Source organism: Carassius carassius, unplaced genomic scaffold (genome assembly GCF_963082965.1).
Source record: "Carassius carassius unplaced genomic scaffold, fCarCar2.1 SCAFFOLD_61, whole genome shotgun sequence".
In the NCBI taxonomy this organism is placed as follows: Eukaryota; Metazoa; Chordata; class Actinopteri; order Cypriniformes; family Cyprinidae; genus Carassius; species Carassius carassius.
Window position 1 is genome coordinate 652,545 of NW_026775074.1, and position 21,509 is coordinate 674,053.

The 21,509-nt window shown below is 44.2% G+C and overlaps 3 non-coding genes and 1 pseudogene across 3 annotated transcripts; all 4 read left to right on the plus strand.

Moving 5' to 3' along the window:
- Positions 1-4,285: 4,285 nt before the first annotated feature.
- Positions 4,286-4,465, plus strand: LOC132134716 (U2 spliceosomal RNA; annotated as a pseudogene).
- A 352-nt stretch (positions 4,466-4,817) lies between these two features.
- On the plus strand, positions 4,818-4,981 carry LOC132134626 (U1 spliceosomal RNA). The gene has a single exon (XR_009429681.1). It is a non-coding gene; the product is annotated as a U1 spliceosomal RNA (small nuclear RNA).
- Positions 4,982-16,908: 11,927 nt separating this feature from the next.
- LOC132134712 (U1 spliceosomal RNA) lies at positions 16,909-17,072 on the plus strand. Its single transcript, XR_009429727.1, has one exon. It is a non-coding gene; the product is annotated as a U1 spliceosomal RNA (small nuclear RNA).
- Positions 17,073-21,289: 4,217 nt separating this feature from the next.
- On the plus strand, positions 21,290-21,453 carry LOC132134725 (U1 spliceosomal RNA). Its single transcript, XR_009429732.1, has one exon. It is a non-coding gene; the product is annotated as a U1 spliceosomal RNA (small nuclear RNA).
- The last annotated feature ends 56 nt before the right edge of the window (positions 21,454-21,509 follow it).

Below are 21,509 nucleotides of genomic sequence, written 5' to 3' on the forward strand. Positions count from 1 at the left end.
CCTCGCCAAGGTGAATGGAAATTTCCACTTTTTTGGGATGATTATTGACAGACAGACTCCAGAGAAGCTTTCTGTGCTGCTTTGGGTGGGACTGGGCCAAATACCTGGCGCTAGGTTGCAAAAGAAGGTTTTTGACAAAATCCCAAATACACGAAAATTCTGTCAGAGCGACGAGCCAATCTGAGACCTGCGTCTGGTTCGGCTCGAGCCAAGGATTCCCATGACATAAGGCACGTGGCTCTGTGACGAACCGTTTGGGAGTTACGAGCGATGCCGTACTTTCCGTCGCTGCAGTGCCAGCGGCAGGCCGAGAGTGACGATGCCCGGTGACGTTGCACACAGGGGAGGGTACTACCATCCCCCAGCGTTTTTAGGTCCCCCAGACTTACCAAAGCCGAGACGGGCATCGCCGTGTCCGGCTTCCTCCCCGCTGCGTCTTAGCGGCATCGCTTCTCGGCCTTTTGGCTAAGATCAAGTGTAGCGACGATTGCTATGTCGAGCGGAGATGGTACTTTGCCGACCATGATGGCGTGGTTGAAGAATACTGTACGGATTCAAGTGCTTCAGAATGCTGTCCGGTTTGTAAAGGAAAACTTCAGGAGGGAATTTGTGGTCGTGGACGTCTTGAAAGGAGTCTTCAATGTAGCAGCTTCTTCAGTGTTCTGTCTTCAGGATTTCACAGCACTAGGATTTATGGATCTGACCTTCTTCAATCTAACGGACTGTGTGAGTTTTTTTGAGTCTTGGGGGAAGAAAAAGCACAAGTTGTTGGAAGGATTGAGTTTGCACCCTTTGTTTGCACAGGATTACTTACCTCTCACAGTCCATCTGTATAATCCTTTTGTTGAGGATGTGGAGGTAATGACTTTCCTTGAGAGGCACTGTGAGGTTGTGAAAGGAGGTGAGCGTGTGAGGGATCGGTTTGGGATTTGGACTGGAAAGAGGCGTTTTTTTGTGAAGCTCCGGGTGGATTCAGCGGTCCCTGGAAGCCTGGTTCACCTACCAGGGTCCATTTCCATTGGGCCTAACAGGGGCTTTCTCTACTACCCTGGGCAGCCCGTGTATTGCAGGAGATGTGGTGGAGAAGGACACGTTAAAACAGACTGTGAAGGACAGCGCTGTCGGTTTTGTGGGAAGGCAGACCACGTTGCTTCGGCCTGCCCCGCACCAAAGCTTTGTAGCCTTTGCGGCAAGGCCGATCATCTTTACCGTACCTGTCCATCAAGAAACAAATCATATGCGAGCATATTGAAGGAAGGTGATGATCTGCAGGCGGACCTGGATGCCATTCTTAGCAGTCTACCAGCAGAAAGGGAGAGGCATCTTCAACAAGCGACAGGTGCGAGTGATCAGAGAAGTATGAGTGCATCAAGTCAGGAGTGTACTGGTATGAAGGAACAAGTGGATGGAGCCGTGGGGGATCTGAAGTGGAGGATGAATGTAACATACCTCCAGGACCAAACCTTTTGTAAGGTTTTCCGGGTATTATTTGCTGGGTGGTGTAATTTAAAAGGATTCTACCAGTCACATTCTGACTGGTGGGAAGGGGTGAAGGAGAGGATTAGGTTTTTTTTGCAGGGCATGGGGTTTAGCTTTGGGGCAGGCTAAGAGGAATCAAGTGCGTCAATGGACTAAAGAATTGCAAGTTTTATGCTCTCAAGGTCTATTGAGCACTGGTCAAGGGTGGAAGAAAGCCAAACTCTTGCAGGATTCTTTGAATGAACATTATAGAGGAGAAGCACAGAAGTTTGTTGTGCAGTCAGGTGTATGTCAGCGTGTGCTAGATGAAAGGCCTACAAAGTTTTTCTTTTCTACTGTGAAGAGCAGGCAGAAGCGTAGCAGTATGGAATGTTTAAATACAGAGAAGGGTAAGGTCTACTCAGTTGAAGGAATGCTGAAGGCTTCAGTTGCCTTTTATAAGGAGCTGTTTGCGAATAGAGAAGTAAGAGAGTCAACAGCGGAGGGGTTTTTAGAGGATCTGGACAGGACCTTGGATAAAGTGGAGGCAGGCAGGTTAGAGAAGGAGGTCACCTTGAAGGAAGTAGAGGTAGCAATTAAGTCCTTGAAGAGAGGCACGTCTCCAGGTGGTGATGGTCTACCGGCTGAATTTTATCAAGCTTTTTTGCCTTTAGTAGGCACTGAACTGATTAAAGTTTATCAGGAAAGTCTGGAAGTGGGGAAATTGCCTTTGTCTATGAGGAGGGGGTTGGTGACCCTCCTGCATAAGAAAAATAGTAAGGAGGATTTGGCAAATTGGCGGCCAATAACTTTACTTACTACTGATTATAAGATTCTGGCAAAAGTCTTAACCATACGGCTTAAGGGGGTGTTAGATTTGGTGGTTCATCCAGATCAAACTTGTGGGGTCCCAGGAAGATCAGGCAGCCTCAATTTAGTTTTGGTCCGGGACTTAATCAGTTGGGCTGAGCAACGTCAGCTTCCTTTGGCAATCCTGAGCCTTGACCAGGAAAAGGCCTTTGATAGGGTTAGCCATTCTTTTTTGTGGTCAGTGTTGGAGAAGCTTGGGTTTGGCCCAGGGTTCATAGCCTGGGTCCAGCTTTTGTATAGTGAGGCTTTCAGTCAGATTAGGATAAACGGGTTCTATTCTGAACCAGTGAAACAGTTGGGTGGTGTGAGGCAAGGGTGTCCTTTGTCACCCTTGTGTTATATACTGTCTTTAGAGCCTCTGATTAGTCGACTACGATTAAAAGCAGCTTTGACTGGTGTAGTAATGCCAGGTGGAGGAGGGTTAAGGCCAAAAGTGTTAGCTTACGCAGATGATATGACAGTCTTTTTGACCACTGAAAAAGATTTTGTAGTGACAGGAGATATTTTGCATAGTTTTTCAGAAGCCACAGGTGCCAAGATAAACGTCAGTAAATCTTCAGTGATGTTTGTAGGACGGTGGAGTAAGAGGACTGTGGTTCCAGGAGGGTATACCTTGTGTCAGGATGGCATTAAAATTTTGGGTGTTCGCTTTTTCAAGGTGAATAGTGCACAACAAAATTGGGAGGGGCTGTTGGAATCTTTACAGTCTAAAGTAAGCCGGTGGAGTGTTAGGGATCTGTCACTATGGGGTAGAGTACAGGTAGTGAAGGCAGATGTGTTGCCCAGTATTAACTATCTGGCTTATGTTTTTCCCCTACCTTTTTGGCAGGGGAGGAGAATGGAGAAGTTGATTTTTTCTTTTATTTGGAGAGGGAGGACTGAGCTAGTATCAAGAGCGCAGATGTTTCGTCCTCTGGGTGAGGGAGGCAGAGGGGTGCCATGCCTCCCTTGGAAGGTTACGGCTTTGTTTATTGCTTTTGCAGCTCGCCTAGTGGTACAGGCTCTAGAGCATAAAGCACATGTGTTGGCTCACTTTTGGTTGGGCTGGCCTTTGAGGCATTTAACAGGGTGGAGTAATAGGGTACCTTGGTCACTGGATAGGCCTGAACATTATAAAGTGGCGGCAGACATCATTAAAGGGAATCCTTGGTGCTTGGAAGAGTCACTGTTGTTAAATCATAGGAAGCTGTATGATAGGTTGAAGGAGAGCTCTGTTAAGGAAGCTAGAGAGGCAGGGCCTCCAATTGAAGTGAACTGGTTGTCCTTGCAACCAGATTATTTGGTAGGGAGGTGTAAGGATGTGAACTGGTTGGCAGCATTAGGGAGGCTTCCAGTACGGGAGCGTTTATATAGGCATGGTCAGGGCAGATCTCCTTTGTGCCCAGTGGGTTGCGGGGAAGAAGAGACAATTGAGCACGCCTTGTGGTCATGTCCAGGAGCAGTGGCTTTATGGAAAGCAGTCACTGGCTGGTGGAGAGAGTGGGGAGGACCATTGATTACCCGGGACTTAGTGTTGTATGGAGTAGGGTTGGGAAATATAGAGAACAATCAGAGAAGAGTAGTATGGGTTACTATCTCAGAAGGGAAGCGTATCTTATGGGACTGGCGACTAAGGTGCCTGAGGAAGCAGTTGCCTGGTTTAGAACCTCAAAAGTTATTTTCAACACTTTTGGCTAGTTTGGTGAAAGAGGTAAATGGGTATAAGGTCGTTCATGGGGACGAGGGGATGAGGGCTGTATGGGGGGGGCTCCCTCGGGTAGGGGTGGGATAAAGTCTTGGGTGTTAAAAATTTAGTACTGGTTATGAGGTTCTGATTGTAATGTGTTGTATCTTCACTTTATGAAATGATTTTTGAGTTCGGAATGATTTTTTAGTTCTGTAGGCTTGGGACATGTATGTTCAGAAAATATTGTATGCCTTTGTTGCAAGTGATTAATTTGTAAATTTGTATGAGTGTATGGATTTAATAAAAAAAAAAAAAAAATCTGTTCTTATCAGTTTAATATCTGATACGTCCCCCATCCGGGGACTACATATTAAATGGATTTTTAGATCACGGAGCTGGAGCCGGGGCTTGCTCCATCCACTCCAAGCATCGGCCTGGTATTGCAGTGTCTCCAGGAACGGTGTGCTTTCCCTTTTTGGGGATTGCCGTTTATTGTGTCGAATAGCAGAACATCTATATAAGATCTGCCATGCTGTGGTGTATTGCGAACTTTTTTCCTGATGCGCCCTCCTGGGGTCTTGGACTCTTCCATGAACGATGCACCCACCTGAGGTCTTTCACAGACGAGGTGATGCATCGAATCAGGTGTGTTTGGTTAAAGAGAGTCATCTAAAACCGGCGTTGGGAAGCACCGGCCCATGAGCTTGGCAGTTTCCAGGCCAGTAACGGAAGGCACCCGTCCTTCCTTTCCTGGAGGGGGGCTAACCGTTGGTGTGGACGGTAGAGACGCAAATCATACCTCTGGCTGACCGCCTGGGCCTTCATACTTACCTGGCAGGGGAGACACCATGATCAAGAAGGCGGTTCACCCAGGGCGAGGCTTGCTCATTGCACTCCGGCCATGCTGACCTCTGCGAATTCCCCAAATGCGGGAATCTCGACTGCATAATTTATGGTAGTGGGGGACTGCGTTCGCGCTCTCCCCTGAAATTCTTGGTGAAACAAAGCAGAAGAGGTTTTTTCCAGGTTTTTTTTTTTTTTTGCGTTTCAGAATGGGGAGTTCTGTCACATGCGAGGTATGTGTTGTGCGCCTGTGAAACAAAGTCAGTTACACTCTTGAAAAATCGGACCCTGGTGGGTGGTTCAGTTCGAATATAGCACAGACCTTACTTTGAAAGTCGATTGGACTGACTGCAGCCTAGCTGTAGCTGTCTCCATGTTGTTTGGTTGTCCTTTTTCAATTGGTATTAATTTTGTTGTCGCTTACAGCGCCACCGAGTGGCCTGTCGCAGCGCCCTTTTTCACCTTGCTTCTGACTGAGCCCCTGCACAGGTGTGCCGATTTGGGTGAAGGGATCTCATTCCTTCCTGGAGTTATAGCCATTCGAGCCATCTCAGACACGCCACGTTAGCACGTTTTGAGGTCCCCTCGCCAAGGTGAATGGAAATTTCCACTTTTTTGGGATGATTATTGGCAGGCAGACTCCAGAGAAGCTTTCTGTGCTGCTTTGGGTGGGACTGGGCCAAATACCTGGCGCTAGGTTGCAAAAGAAGGTTTTCGACAAAATCCCAAATACCCGAAAATTTTTGTCAGAGCGACGAGCCAATCTGAGACCTGCGTCTGGTTCGGCTCGAGCCAAGGATTCCCATTACATAAGGCACGTGGCTCTGCGACGAACCGTTTGGGAGTTACGAGCGATGCCGTACTTTCCGTCACTGCAGTGCCAGCGTCAGGCCGAGCGTGACGAGTCCCGGTGACGTTGCAGACAGGGGAGGGTACTACCATCCCCCAGCGTTTTTAGGTCCCCCAGACTTACCAAAGCCGAGATGGGCATCGCCGTGTCCAGCTTCCTGCCCGCTGCGTCTTAGCGGCATCGCTTCTCGGCCTTTTGGCTAAGATCACGTACCTTGTCAGACGGTTTAGACTGCGATCGCCTCTTGGAGGTTTCCTGACTCGAGATCTTTTTATATCTTGAGTCACACAACTTCGAGAGGTACATTGAACTCTGCTGCTTCGGGCTCCAACACGTTTTAAGGTAAGGTCTTTTAATTATTTATTTGGTTATTTATTATTGTATTTATTGTTGTTTTAAGTTTCTAGGCTGTTGGTGCCTCCATCATGTCGGCTGCCCGTGCCGGCGTGCGGAGGCACCACAGCGTGCGCTTTTGTTTTAAAGAGGTGAATGGCAAGCTCCTAGGGATGTCACGTCTTGACTTCTCCAGAAAGTCCTTTTTTTTTTGGAGCGTCCATTCAGGTATAAGTTTGAGGGCTCGTGTACGTGGGTTAAGGGGACCTGCGCGCTGACCCCAAAAAATTTTTGACGGACGCGGCGTCGATGTCTGCCGGCCCACGGGAGACCCCTGACCGGCGCAGGAGGATCAGGACCCCCGAGGGGCCCCGCGGAAGCCCACCCAAATTTGAGGCCCCTACATGCCATTCAGCACTTCTCCACACGGTGGCGCACGGAGCAGTACACCTCAGGTTTAACCCTTTCGAGTCGATTAACGCGGATACGCGTTTTGAGTCATTTTCTCCTGATAACCCCGAAAAGACCTTAAATTACACTTTCAGTTTTAATCGTACAGATAAGAGCAATACATCAATCGAATCTGTAAAGGGTCTACTTTTTTTTGGATACAGACATAATAACAACAAAACTTTGTGCACTCATAAAATAAAGATAACAAACAAGGTGTGCTGTCTGCAGCCTTTGTCTGCGCTTATCTTCATTTACAAACAAGTCATTAAAATGAACTGTAACTCCGTGAATACTCAACGAAAATACATGGGGGAGATATCTATAGAAAGCTTGACATGTCTATTTTTAAACTAAACAAGTGCCGCCGAAAACAGATATTCTGTGATAAAGTAATCCATATGAAAACAACGCGATGTCTGTTTTTCAAGTCTCCCTTCATTATATCTAATGTGACCACGCCCCCGCGCTGAACGCGCTATTCAGATTCAAACTGAAGCGCGCGGCTTGAATACGCCCATAACAGAAGAAAAAGCAGCGAGACTGTTCTTCAAGTGTTTATTTTACTGTTTGCTTCGCGATGAGAGGAATAAGACATAATTCACCCCAAAAAGATGTCATGTGGTTGAGGATTTGAGAAATGGATTTCCTCAGAAAAAAAGAATGCAGCACTTTATTCAGCAGAGATCATAAACATGAGTAAGTCTCTTTTTATTTATTTATATACTTGTACTAGTTTTCACATAACGTGTAAACATTTTACTAGTTAGACTTATTCCAAATACTTTTTCCAAACTATAATTCCTGACTAAATGTATAGTAATCAAGTGAAACATTATGAAGTTTCAATAACAATATACAATAATATACCATTCAAAAGCTTGATGTAAATAATATAAATGTAACAAATAGATAACTGTCACAAATGTAAAAACATGCTTTTCTTTCAATTTATTCCCCCTAAAAACCCAGAAAAATATTCTCAGCTCTTTTCAACATTAATAATAATGATAATAATAATAACAATAAATGTTTTTTTTTGTAGAAAATAAGATTGTTAAAAGGATTTCTGAAGGTTTGTGTGACTGGAGTCACACAATGATGCCAAACAATTTGTTTGAAAGTCAGCTTTGATTGTTTCTAATAAACTGTTTAACTGCACCCCCAAGTGGATATTAAAATGTGTTGTGGGATAATTAAATATATTCTAAATAAACTACAAACATAAAATTATATAGATTTATTTTGTTCTTGCATTCTTTCTTGTAACTCCTTCCTCTCAGTGGCACAGATGACTGAATGGCTCATTATGCAGCTCATTATGCAGGCCTTTGTCTTCTCAGGTGTAAATCACAATGATATTCATGGTAGTTGACGCCTACTCGCATATGACTTTTACCAACAAAAAGTGTCTTAGAAAATTTAAATCAATATATTGTTCTCTGTGAGTGAGTAAACAAGATGATTTTCACATCATTTAGAAAGAAAAATTCTAGGCTACAAGCTCCAGTTCTCAAAAATCCTGGGAACCATTGTTCTTTATGTGTTTTTTTGCCTTATTCAAGTGTTTAAACATTTTTAGTTTTTCACTAACCACGCATAATATTTTTTTTCTCAAAAACACAATCATGTACATACATGCATTTCTTATATTATTATAGCCCAGTTTGTGCTGATTACAGTGAGATTAGACTTTAGCCATTTAGATATTTATAAGAAACTGAAAAAAGCACAAATGTCAGGACATGACAAAACTTCTCCAGGCCCCAAAAATACCCTTAGACTCCAGAGGGTTAAAACAGTGGCATTTACCCGAATGGGGGGTGTACGATTTTTTTGCCCACGAAACCTATATTTGTCCATTTGACCTTTAAAGTTACAGAATGACCACGGAACCGATGCGGACCCCCATCGGACCCCCATCCCGGGTCCCACGAACCCATTATTTGTCCATTTGACCATTATATTCACACAATGACTGCGGATCATCTGCAGACCCCTTGCGGACCCCCACCCTGGGTCCCACGAACCCCGTATTTGTCCATTTGACCATTATATTCACACAATGACTGCGGATCATCTGCGGACCACTTGCGGACCCCCACCCTGGGTCCCACGAACCCACTATTTGTCCATTTGACCATTATGTTCACACAATGACTGCGGATCATCAGCGGACCACTTGCGGACCCCCACCCTGGGTCCCACGAACCCACTATTTGTCCATTTGACCATTATATTCACGGAATGACCACGGATCACATCTGGAACATTTGCGGACATATCCAAAATTGTGGTGAATGTTAACCAAAATGTCACAGATTTTGCCAAGCTGTAACTCCGCCAAAACGGGGCCAAACTGCACCAAACTCGGGTCAGAGTAAGACCTCCAGAAGGCCTACCGAACACCGATGCCCCCCCATCCATAACACCCCGGGGGGCGGAGTTATTGCCCCACACATTTTTGATAGTCAAATGGAAGGAAGAGACCTAGCAACTTGAAACTCGGTGACTTGATAGCCCTCAAAGGGCCCTCTCTGAAGCCACCTCCCCCAAGTCGATAGACCCCCGGGGGCCAGAGATACGGGCCCGCAAATGCAAAAAGTCCCAAAATTTGACCGGCAATAACTCACCCAAAAAGAGAGGAAAAAACACCAAACTCAGGTCAAAATTAGACCTTTGGGAGCTCTATCCGACTACACCAGCCCCATGTTCCTATGACCCCGGAGGTCCGAGTTACGGCCCCACAAAATGTGGAATTTGAACCGTTATAACTCAGGAACCGGAATACCCAGGAACTCGAGGGTGGTCGCATACGGTAGGCCCCTCGATCTTCTAGGGATCCCCCAAATTTTAGCCTCGGGGTCCACCGCTTCGCGGAGATATTAGCAAAAAAATAGTACCATCCACCCCCCTCATACCAACTCATCCATGCCGGCCAGGGTGCACCCTCCCTGGCTAGAAAAGGCAGCTCGAGGGGGGTGGAAGTCGGAAGAAAATTTTTTTTATGAAGCCTAGAGAAAACACTTGTACTGTACTCAGGGCACTCAGAGGAATCCATTTTTGTAAGTTTTATCCCATTATACTGTAGAAATATGCATAGAAAAATGTGGTGAATGTTAACCAAAATGTCACAGACTTTGCCAAGCTGTAACTCCGCCAAAACGGGGCCAAACTGCACCAAACTCGGGTCAGAGTAAGAACTCCAGAAGGCCTACCGAACACCGCTGCCCCCCCCATCCATAACACCCCGGGGGCGGAGTTATGGCCCCCCACATTTTTGATAGTCAAATGGAAGGAAGAGACCTAGCGACTTGAAACTTGGTGACTTGATAGCCCTCGAAAGGCCCTCTCTGAAGCCACCTCCCCCAAGTTGATAGACCCCCGGGGGCTAGAGATATGGACCCGCAAATGCAAAAAGTCCCAAAATTTGACCGGCCATAACTCACTCGGAAAGAAGGGAAACAACACCAAACTCTGGTCAAAATTAGACCTTTGGGAGCTCTATCCGACGACACCAGCCCCATGTTCCTATGACCCCGGGCGTCCGAGTTACGGCCCCCCAAAATGTGGGATTTGAACCGTTATAACTCAGGAACCGGACCACCCAGGAACTCGAGGGTGGTCGCATACGGTAGGTAATTTCAGCCCCGGGGTCCACCGCTTCGTGGAGATATTAGCAAGAGAATAGTACCATCCACCCCCCTCGCACCTACTCATCCATGCCGGCCAGGGTGCACCCTCCCCGGCTAGAGAAGGCAGCTCGAGGGGGGTGGAAGTCGGAAGAAAAAATTTTTTATGAGGCCTAGAGAAAACAGTTGTACTGTACTCAGGGCACTCAAAGGAATCCATTTTTGTAAGTTTTATCCCATAATACTGTAGAAATATGCATAGAAAAAATGTTGGATTTTGGTTCATTTGCACCACAAATGTTGCAAGTCTTGCAGTATATTAAATAGCAATATTTTTTATTGTCAGTCTATTTCTCAAATCACTTCTAGTCTAATGAACTACACATGGGGCTATTTCATTTGTCACTTAACAGTTACTTTATTTGAAATCTTCCTAATTCCAATTTATCCATAATGTATTGTAAAATACGTTTTATAAAACAAGAGTGCACACTTTGCAGTCTATTTCTCATTCCACTTTTAGTCCAAACAACTTCAAATGGGACTATTTCCTTGGTCACTGACCAGTCTATTTCTCATTCCACTCATAGTCTAATGAACTACATATGGCACTATTTCATGGATCACTTGCCAGTCTATTTCTCATTAATTTTCTAGTCTAATAAACTACATATGGCACTATTTCCTTGATCACTTGCCAGTCTATTTCTCATTCAAAACTTTTAGTCTAATAAACTACAAAAAGTACTATATCCTTGGTCACTTACCAGTCTATTTCTCATTCCTTTTCTAGTCTAATAAACAATACATTTCACTATTTCAGTCTATTTCTCATTCAACTTCTAGTCTAATAATCAGTTTAACTGGTGATGATGATCGGCCTGAATAAATTTGAAATAGAAGTGTATTAATGTGAAAACATATGGCACTATTTCATGGATCACTTGCCAGTCTATTTCTCATTCATTTTTATAGTCTAATAAACTACATATGGCACTATTTCCTTGATCACTTGCCAGTTTATTTCTTATTCAAACTTTTAGTCTAATAAGCTACAAAAAGTACTATTTCCTTGGTCACTTACCAGACTATTTCTCATTCCTTTTCTAGTCTAATAAACAATACATTTCACTATTTCAGTCTATTTCTCATTCAACTTCTAGTCTAATAATCAGTTTAACTGGTGATGATGATCGGCCTGAATAAATTTGAAATAGAAGTGTATTAATGTGAAAACATATGGCACTATTTCATGGATCACTTGCCAGTCTATTTCTCAGTAATTTTATAGTCTAATAAACTACATATGGCACTATTTGCCTGATCCCTTGCCAGTCTATTTCTTATTCAAAACTTTTAGTCTAATAAACTACAAAAAGTACTATTTCCTTGGTCACTTCTCATTCCTTTTCTAGTCTAATAAACAATACATTTCACTATTTCAGTCTATTTCTCATTCAACTTCTAGTCTAATAATCAGTTTAACTGGTTATGATGATCGGCCTGAATACATTTGAAATAGAAGTGTATTTATGTGAAAACATCCTAATTTCAAGTTATTCAAAATATAGTAAAATATGTTTTTATTAAACATTTTATGTATAGAAATACTATATATTTATTATGTATTTATTACATATACCTTTTTATTTACACACACAATATATAAATATGTTTAAATTATTTTTATTACATGTAATATATATGTGTGTGTGTGTGTGTGTGTGTGTGTGTGTGAGTGTGTGTGAGTGTGTGTGAGTGTGTGTAAAGTAATGACACCTTAATTCAATTTCAAATATTTATTGAACTTTTTGTTTTGCAGACATTGTAAAGTCAAAATCAAAAATGCCTCAAAGTTCTGTACAAAAAAACACAATATATAAAAAGTATAATAGGAAACATGCATTATATAAGAAAAATAAAATAAATAAATAAACATGTTCAGAAAGATTCAGAGCAAACTGACATTAACCTTAACTATAACTATTTACAAAAAAAAGAAAAAAGAAAAAAGAAAAATGGAACAGGCTATCAAAACAAATAAAAAGATAACCTTACTTTTTTATCGTAGAAATAAAAGCAGTAGAACAATTATCATAAAAAATATCAAAACAAACAATTTAAATAGCTACATAAATTATTTACGGGATTTTTTTAAAAATTTCTCCAGTCTCTTTTTTTACTTGCTGCACCAGCTTTTTAGACGCTATTTCCTGTGGTGATTTAAGTGGGGAGTTCTTCACCATCAGTCTGCGTCTGAGGACCATCTTCATTAATGTGCTTCTTTCCTTATAGAAATAATAAGAAAGGCAAAGTGTTAGTGAACATGTCTACTTGTCACAAACAGTTAAACCAATCCATGGGAAATTGTACTTACTGAAGCAGATTTCCCAGACTTCTGGCCTTCTTCGGCATCGGGAGGGCTGTCGGAGAGCGTTGGGCTGGTGGATGAGGACTTTTCCTCAGCTGGCATCTTGTGGGGTTTTGTCGTCTTTCTTCTCTTGGCACCTTGCTGCCTTGGACTATCAGCTTCCTCACCCACCACAGCTGTATCAAAGAGGCGACGGTGTTCTGCTGCCTGCTTTGCATTAAGGTTGAGGGCATAAAACCTGTCAGCTGTGGTGGTGTCGTGGCACATGAACTGTGCCACTTTGTGCCTATCTTCCGGGCAGTGAGTGTTCTTAGCCTTTTTGGAGAGAGAACAGCATAGGCAAAGAGTTAGAAAAAAAACACACCAGAAACTCATAAAGCCGGGACAAGTACAGGAATGCTTACATGGGTGGCGATGGCAGTCCTGACATCAGTAAATGTGGGTGTGCCTGGTAACCCCATGCTCGCCCACGCATCCTGAAAATACTTGTTCAAGTTTTTGCAGGAGCTGGCCTTTGAGGTAAAGAAGAAGTAGTTTGCAACTCGTCGCCCTACCAAGTTGGACCGGAGTGAAAGGAATTCCTCAAGCCACCCATACTCCTCCTGGTCCAGGGCCAGCTGGGCTGCACCAAAGGCCTGGTTGGTCTTGTGGGCTGATATCTTTAGAAACAGTGTGAAGTGGCATAAGCTGAGTTTTATTTTAAAGAAAACCATGTGGACAACGAGAGACAGAGAGAAAGAGAACCACTCACATTAATGACAAAGTGGCCTTCTGTAGCTGTCGCACGGGCATCCTCCACCTCTTTAATTGTTAAATTTTGGAACACCCCTCCGTGGTGACCATAAATGCTGGCCCAGTAAGTGGTGAGGTGTCCATAAAAAGACCATTGGTCCTTTTTCTCAGGACTAGTCTTCAGACGATCTTCACAGAAAAAAAGAGAAGCATAAAGGATCACATTGATCGCCAAATAATGAGAGGAGAAAGGATTCAAAAACTTACCCAGAATCTCAGAAATAATTTTTTTGGCAGAGTCCCGGCAAGCTCGCAGTGTGGCTTTAGGGATCAGGCGGGCCTCCTTGGCTTGTTTTACAGCCAGCTCGTGGACTGCCACGCTGCGCTTTACTGGGCGGGTCAAGTTCTGGATTTCCCTCCTAATCCCAATGAAAGCCACACGGGAGAGCCGGCATGTGGGCGGCGGGGTCTCATTAAGATATTTGAGGAACTGTGCCACATTTTTTAGGTAATGGTGCAGAGTTGGCTCTGCAATGTTGCATTTCCTTAAAAAAGACAGCCAGGACCGGACCTTTGCCCTGTTGTCCAAAAACATCAAGCTGGCCAGATTGGTCTGGCCAGCTGACATATATGAAATAAAAATTTTTATTCTAAAAATCTTTGAGGACACATTATTTATTAATTTCGGAGTGGGGTTGATGCCCTCCCAGTGGGCCCTGGACACCTCAATGAGCTGATCTGCAAAAAGAAAGCACAAGAGAAGGACCAGGTGAGTCAGGTCGATAACATAGAGGTAAACACTAACAAACATTATTATTATTATTATTATTATATTAAATTAAATTAAATTAAATATATAATAAACTATATTATACATATATATATATATATATATATATATATATATATATATATATATATATATATATATATATATATATATATATATATATATATATATATATATATATATATATATATATATATATATACATACATAATATGTGTGTGTATATGTATAATTATATTACTATAATTTTCTAGTCTAATAAACTACAAATGGTACTATTTCCTTCGTCACTTATCAGTCTATTTCTCATTTCTCTTGTAGTCTAACAAACTATAAATGGTGCTATTTCCTTGGTTCACTTACCAGTCTATTTCTAATTCAACTTCTAGTCTAATCAACAACAAATGAGATTATTTCCTTGGTTCACTTACCAGTCTATTTCTCAGGTAACTTCTAGTCTAATAATCTACAAATAGGAGATTTATTAATGAAAGTTATTGTATGGTGTTATCAAAGTGACAAGTGTCATACTCACTTAGGGCTGGCACGTGGTCCGGAAAGGGGTATGGTGCATCGGAGGAGTGGGCCTTCTTTGAAGGCCCGGCGACCTCCTCCTCGGGTCCTGTGGCTGGCTCTGCCTCAGGCCTGGTGGCTGGCTCTTCATCTAGTCTGTCAACCTGCGACTCTGAGCACTCCTCCTCCCCAGGGCTGTTGAGGGCCGATAGCAGACTATGTGTTGCCCGTGCAACCTGCCTAGAGGGGGTGGGATTTGACCGCTTCCTCAGCTGCCGGTACCGCCGTGAGAAGCTCTCCCAGAAGCAATGGATAGGAGAAGCTTGCGCTCCTTCACATTCCGCACCTTGTGAAAGACACGAAGGTGTTGGCTTAGCTGATTATAGCCACGAAAGCACAAGGGACAGTCGTCCAAAGCCATATCTACTTTTGTTAAAACACTAAAGGATGAATAGCAAAAGGATGAATGCAAGGGACACTGCCCAAGCATTGGTTACTTATATAACTTTTTAGGTCCCATTTGTAGTCTGTTAATACAACTTTGAGTCTAATACATTAGAGAGCACAATTTGCAGTCTATTTCTCATTACACTTCTAGTTTAATAAACTACAAATTTGACTATTCCTTTGATTCACTCACCAGTCTATTTTCCATTCTTTTTCTAGTCTAATAAACTACAAATGGGACTATTCCCTTGGATCACTTACCAGTCTATTTCTCATTCAACTTCTAGTCTAATAAACTACAAATAGTACTATTTCCTTGGTCACCTACCAGTCTATTTCTCATTCATTTTCTAGTCTGATAAACTACAAATATGACTATTTCCTTGATTCAGTTACCAGTCTATTTTTCATACCACCTCTAGTCTAAGAAACTACAAATGGAACTATTTTCTTGGTCACTTACCAGTCTATTTGTCATTCCACTTTTAGTCTAATAAACTGTAAATTACCTTGGTCCCTTACCAGTCTATTTCCCATTCATTTTCTAGTCTAATGACTAATGACATCCACCCCCCTCGCACCTACTCATCCATGCCGGCCAGGGTGCACCCTCCCCGGCTAGAGAAGGCAGCTTGAGGGGGGTGGAAGTCGGAAGAAAATTTTTTTATGAGGCCTAGAGAAAACACTTGTACTGCACTCAGGGCACTCAGGGAATCCATTTTAGTAAGTTTTATCCCATTATACTGTAGAAATATGCATAGAAAAACGTCAGACCAGGGGGCCGTCTATCCGACGACACTAGCCCCATGTCCCTATGACCCCGGGGGTCAAAACGGCCAAAACGGGGCCAAACTGCACCAAACTCAGGACGGAGTAAGACCTCCAGAAGGCCTACCGAACACCGCTGTCCCCCCATCCATAACACCCCGGGGGGCGAATTTATGGCCCCCCACATTTTTGATAGTCAAATGGAAGGAAGAGACCTAGCGACTTGAAACTCGGTGACTTGATAGCCCTCAAAGGGCCCTCTCTGAAGCCACCTCCCACAAGTCGATAGACCCCGGGGGCCAGAGATACGGGCCCGCAAATGCAAAAAGTCCCAAAATTTGACCGGCCATAACTCACCCAAAGAGAGGGGAAAAAACACCAAACTCTGGTCAAAATTAGACCTTTGGGAGCTCTATCCGACGACACTAGCCCCATGTCCCTATGACCCCGGGGGTCCGAGTTACGGCCCCCCAAAATGTGGAATTTGAACCGTTATAACTCAGGAACTGGGCCACCCAGGAACTCGAGGATGGTCGCATACGGTAGGCCCCTCGACCCCTAGGGATCCCCCGAATTTAGCAAAAAAATAGTACCGTCCACCCCCCTCGTACCTACTCATCCATGCCGGCCAGGGTGCACGCTCCCTGGCTAGAAAAGGCAGCTCGAGGGGGGTGGAAGTCGGAAGAAATTTTTTTATGAGGCCTAGAGAAAACAGTTGTACTGTACTCAGGGCACTCAGAGGAATCCATTTTTGTAAGTTTTATCCCATAATACTGTAGAATTTGCATAAAAATGAGCGTTGAATTTTGGCACACATGTGCACCACATGTGGTGCGTATCTCACTTTTCATTAAATAGCAACTGTATTTGCAACAAGGAATGAGATCTGCCATGCAGTGGTGTATTGCGAACTTTTTTCCTGATGCGCCCTCCTGGGGTCTTGGACTCTTCCACGAATGATGCACCCACCTGAGGTCTTTCACAGACGAGGTGATGCACCGAATCAGGTTTGTTTGGTTAAAGAGAGTCATCTAAAACCGGCGTTGGGAAGCCCCGGCCCATGAGCTTGGCAGTTTCCAGGCCAGTAACGGAAGGCACCCATCCTTCCTTTCCTGGAGGGGGGCTAACCGTTGGTGTGGACGGTAGAGACGCAAATCATACCTCTGGCTGACCGCCTGGGCCTTCATACTTACCTGGCAGGGGAGACACCATGATCAAGAAGGCGGTTCACCCAGGGCGAGGCTTGCCCATTGCACTCCGGCCATGCTGACCCCTGCGAATTCCCCAAATGCGGGAATCTCGACTGCATAATTTATGGTAGTGGGGGACTGCGTTCGCGCTCTCCCCTGAAATTGTTGGTGAAACAAAGCAGAAGAGGTTTTTTTTGCGTTTTGCGTTTTTTTTTGCGTTTCAGAATGGGGAGTTCTGTCACATGCGAGGTATGTGTTGTGCGCCTGTGAAACAAAGTCAGTTACGCTCTTGAAAAATCGGACCCTGGTGGGTGGTTCAGTTCGAATATAGCACAGACCTTACTTTGAAAGTCGATTGGACTGACTGCAGCCTAGCTGTAGCTGTCTCCATGTTGTTTGGTTGTCCTTTTTCAATTGGTATTAATTTTGTTGTCGCTTACAGCGCCACCGAGTGGCCTGTCGCAGCGCCCTTTTTCACCTGGCCTCTGACTGAGCCCCTGCACAGGTGTGCCGATTTGGGTGAAGGGATCTCATTCCTTCCTGGAGTTATAGCCATTCGAGCCATCTCGGACACGCCACCTTAGCACGTTTTGAGGTCCCCTCGCCAAGGTGAATGGAAATTTCCACTTTTTTGGGATGATTATTGACAGGCAGACTCCAAAGAAGCTTTCTGTGCTGCTTTGGGTGGGACTGGGCCAAATACCTGGCGGCGCTAGGTTGCAAAAGAAGGTTTTCGACAAAATCCCAAATCCCCGAAATTCCATCAGAGCGACGAGCCAATCTGAGACCTGCGTCTGGTTCGGCTCGAGCCAAGGATTCCCATGACATAAGGCACGTGGCTCTGCGACGAACCGTTTGGGAATTACGAGCGATGCAGTACTTTCCGTCGCTGCAGTGCCAGCGTCAGGCCGAGCGTGACGAGGCCCGGTGACGTTGCAGACAGGGGAGGGTACTACCATCCCCCAGCGTTTTTAGGTCCCCCAGACTTACCAAAGCCGAGATGGGCATCGCCGTGTCCGGCTTCCTCCCCGCTGCGTCTTAGCGGCATCGCTTCACGGCCTTTTGGCTAAGATCACATATCTTGTCGGACGGTTGAGACTGCGATCGCCTCTTGGAGGTTTCCTGACTAGAGATCTTTTTATATCTTGAGTCACACAACTTCGAGAGGTACATTGAACTCTGCTGCTTCGGGCTAAAACAAGTTTTAAGGTAAGGTATTTTAATTATTTATTTGGTTATTTATTATTGTATTTATTGTTGTTTTAAGTTTTTAGAATGTTGGTGCCTCCACCATGTCGGCTGCCCCTGCCGGCGTGCGGAGGCACCACAGCGTGCGTTTTTTATTCAGGCAGGTTGAGGGGAAGCTCCTTGGAATGTCCCGTATAGCTGATCCAAAAGACCTTAGCTTTTAGATCTGACGACCTGAATTGTTTGATGACTCTGCCCTTGAACAAAGGATTTGATGTCAGTTTTAAAACCGCTTCCCTGCTTAATGACTTTTGGCAAAGGTTTGATTCAGTTAAAGCCCAGTTCTCCATGTTCACTGTCGAGAAACTTTCTGATAACACACTTAAAACTGTGATTGTAAGGATGTTCAATGAAACAGTGACTGGAGATGATATTTATGTTTGGTTGGGTAGATTTTGCACTGTTCGAGGCCAGCCTGTCAAAGTGTTAGATGAAGATGGCATTTGGACATGCTCCTGGCGAATTCCCATTAAACAATGGGAAGACGCTGGGGGCTACCAGGGCCTGAAACATCTGCCTTCCATGATTGTGCTCGGAGAGAGCAGAGGCTACATACCAAACTCTGCAGGAAGGGTTGCAGGTTTGGTCATCTCGCTGAAGCATGCCAAGAGTTAGTATGTGGGAAGTGTAGAGAAATTGGTCACAGTTTGATTATTGTACCAATTTCAGACGGTGCAATCTTTGTGGAGAAACAAACCACCTCTACAGAGACTGCCCTAAAAGTTTTGCCAACGAGCTCAAAATGGCCGCCCCACATGGGCAACAAACGAATGAACAAAGGAAAGAGGAGGCGGTCCCTGAGGTTTTGGCGGGAATTTCAAATTCCCAGCCGGCCTCAGGGATTGGGCAGGAAGGAGGAAGTGGGACGGCCACAGGGGCGGAGGCAACGGAACAGGAAATGGTCATGGAAGGAGAGGAAAGTGAGGAAAAAACCAATTCCTCACTAGTAACAGTTTCGGATGGGGTGCAGGAATCTACCGGGAGTGAGACAGAGTGTTCACTCCCTAACGCTCAGGTGCAAAAAAGACCCGCGGGGTCTCCTCTGATTGTAACGGAGGAGAAAAAATCTAGGGCAGCATATAAGCTTGATAGTATCGATTCGGTAGATCTGGAGCGCATGTGGCCCCTAGAGTCCCCTAATGAGGTATCTTTTTGCACATTAAGCTAACAGCATCGTCGCCAAAAGAGCCACAAGAGGTTTCCTCTGTGGCCTCTGATGCGACAGGCATTTGCCCTCCTGATCCCAGCTCGTCTGAGGAAAAGGAAAGGCAAATGCAACAAGATATAACATGATTTTAATCGTATCTTTGTAGGCTTTTTACTGTCTTCTGTTTTAAATGTCTTATACCTTTTTAACCCTACTGCTCATGGCCCTCACCATCTCTACTATCAATGTAAGAAGTGTGAGGTCCACCATTAGAGCACAGAGTATTTTGTCCCTTTTAAAATCTTTTAAGTCAGATTTGTTTTTATTACAAGAGTGTTCTCTGCCCTTTTTAACTAGGTACAAGAAAATGGAGGAGCTATGGTCCGCAGGAGCCTCCATAGGGAGCGGATCAAATTTTAACAAAAATGACGGAGTTGCGGTTTTAATTAATAATCCTAACATCTTGGTGAAGGGCAGCACTGTGGTGAGGCAATGCCGGGCACTTTTAGTAAATCTGACCTTTTTAGACAGGGATTTTAATGTTCTTAATGTATATGGTTTTACGGAAAAGAATGAAAGATATGAGCTTTTAGAAGACTTGCAACCCCACATGCTAGGTAGGGCCCCCCTAATGGTAGCAGGGGATTTTAATTGTGTTTTATCCAAAACAGACAGGAAAAGGGTAGGGGAGGATTTTAGAGTGGACAAAACGTCGGTGTTATTGCAGGGTTTAGTCAGAGATTTTAATTTAGTCGACTGTTTTAAAATTTTGCATCAAAGAGAGGAGGGCTTCACCTGGTTCAGTGGTGATAGTACCAAAGCCTCTCGAATCGACTACGTTTTTACAAGGGACTGCCCGCCGACCGATGCTACATTAACCCCCCTCTTTTTCTCTGATCACATAATGCTGTCTTGCACCCTTTCACTGCCCATGGGTGTGACGGTAGGGGGAGGGCTGTGGAAGCTGAACTGTTCCCTGTTGGAAGACAAGGATATAGTTTTAGAATATAGGGAACAGTTCAGCCAATGGCAGACCCTCCAAGACTTTTACGATACACGTGCACAGTGGTGGGAGATGGTAAAGGACCGGACAAGACAGTTTTTTAGAAAGATAGGGAAAGAAAAGAAGAGTAGGGAAAAGAAACGCATGTTGGGGTTGCAGAAAAGACTACAAAGGTATTTTAATCTTTTAAATAATGGTTTTGATTTTATCGACGAAATTCAGGAAGTAAAAAAAGAAATGTCAGTTTTAGCCAATATAAAAAGTAAAGGGGTCCTTTTAAGAAGTAAAGAGAGAGAAATAGAAAAAGGCGAAAAGTGTACCAGATATTTTTTTAAGAAAATAATAACAAGGGGTGGGGGATTAACCAGGGTTAAAACAGGGGATAGGGAGGTTAACACAACAAAAGAGATTTTAGAGGATGTGGAAAAATTTTATGGGGCATTATATAGTTTTAAAAAGGTACACTTTGACACTGCAAAAGAAGTTTTAAATTTTATTGAGGAAAGGGTTGACTGTCAAAATGAGATTTTAACCCAAGATTTTAACATCTTAGAAATCCAAAAAGCACTTGGAGGTTTTAAGAAGGGGAAGTCCCCAGGAGTGGATGGACTTCCCCTAGAGTTTTGTCTAACATTTTGGGACATTTTAGGACAAGAGCTTTTGACAGTTTTTAAAGAGTTTGAGACCCTCGACATACTTCCAGACAGTTTTAGAATAGGGATAGTTTCTTTACTTCACAAAAAAGGTGACCGGACTGACCACCTGAGGTCTTTCACAGACGAGGTGATGCACCGAATCAGGTTTGTTTGGTTAAAGAGAGTCATCTAAAACCGGCGTTGGGAAGCCCCGGCCCATGAGCTTGGCAGTTTCCAGGCCAGTAACGGAAGGCACCCATCCTTCCTTTCCTGGAGGGGGGCTAACCGTTGGTGTGGACGGTAGAGACGCAAATCATACCTCTGGCTGACCGCCTGGGCCTTCATACTTACCTGGCAGGGGAGACACCATGATCAAGAAGGCGGTTCACCCAGGGCGAGGCTTGCCCATTGCACTCCGGCCATGCTGACCCCTGCGAATTCCCCAAATGCGGGAATCTCGACTGCATAATTTATGGTAGTGGGGGACTGCGTTCGCGCTCTCCCCTGAAATTGTTGGTGAAACAAAGCAGAAGAGGTTTTTTTTGCGTTTTGCGTTTTTTTTT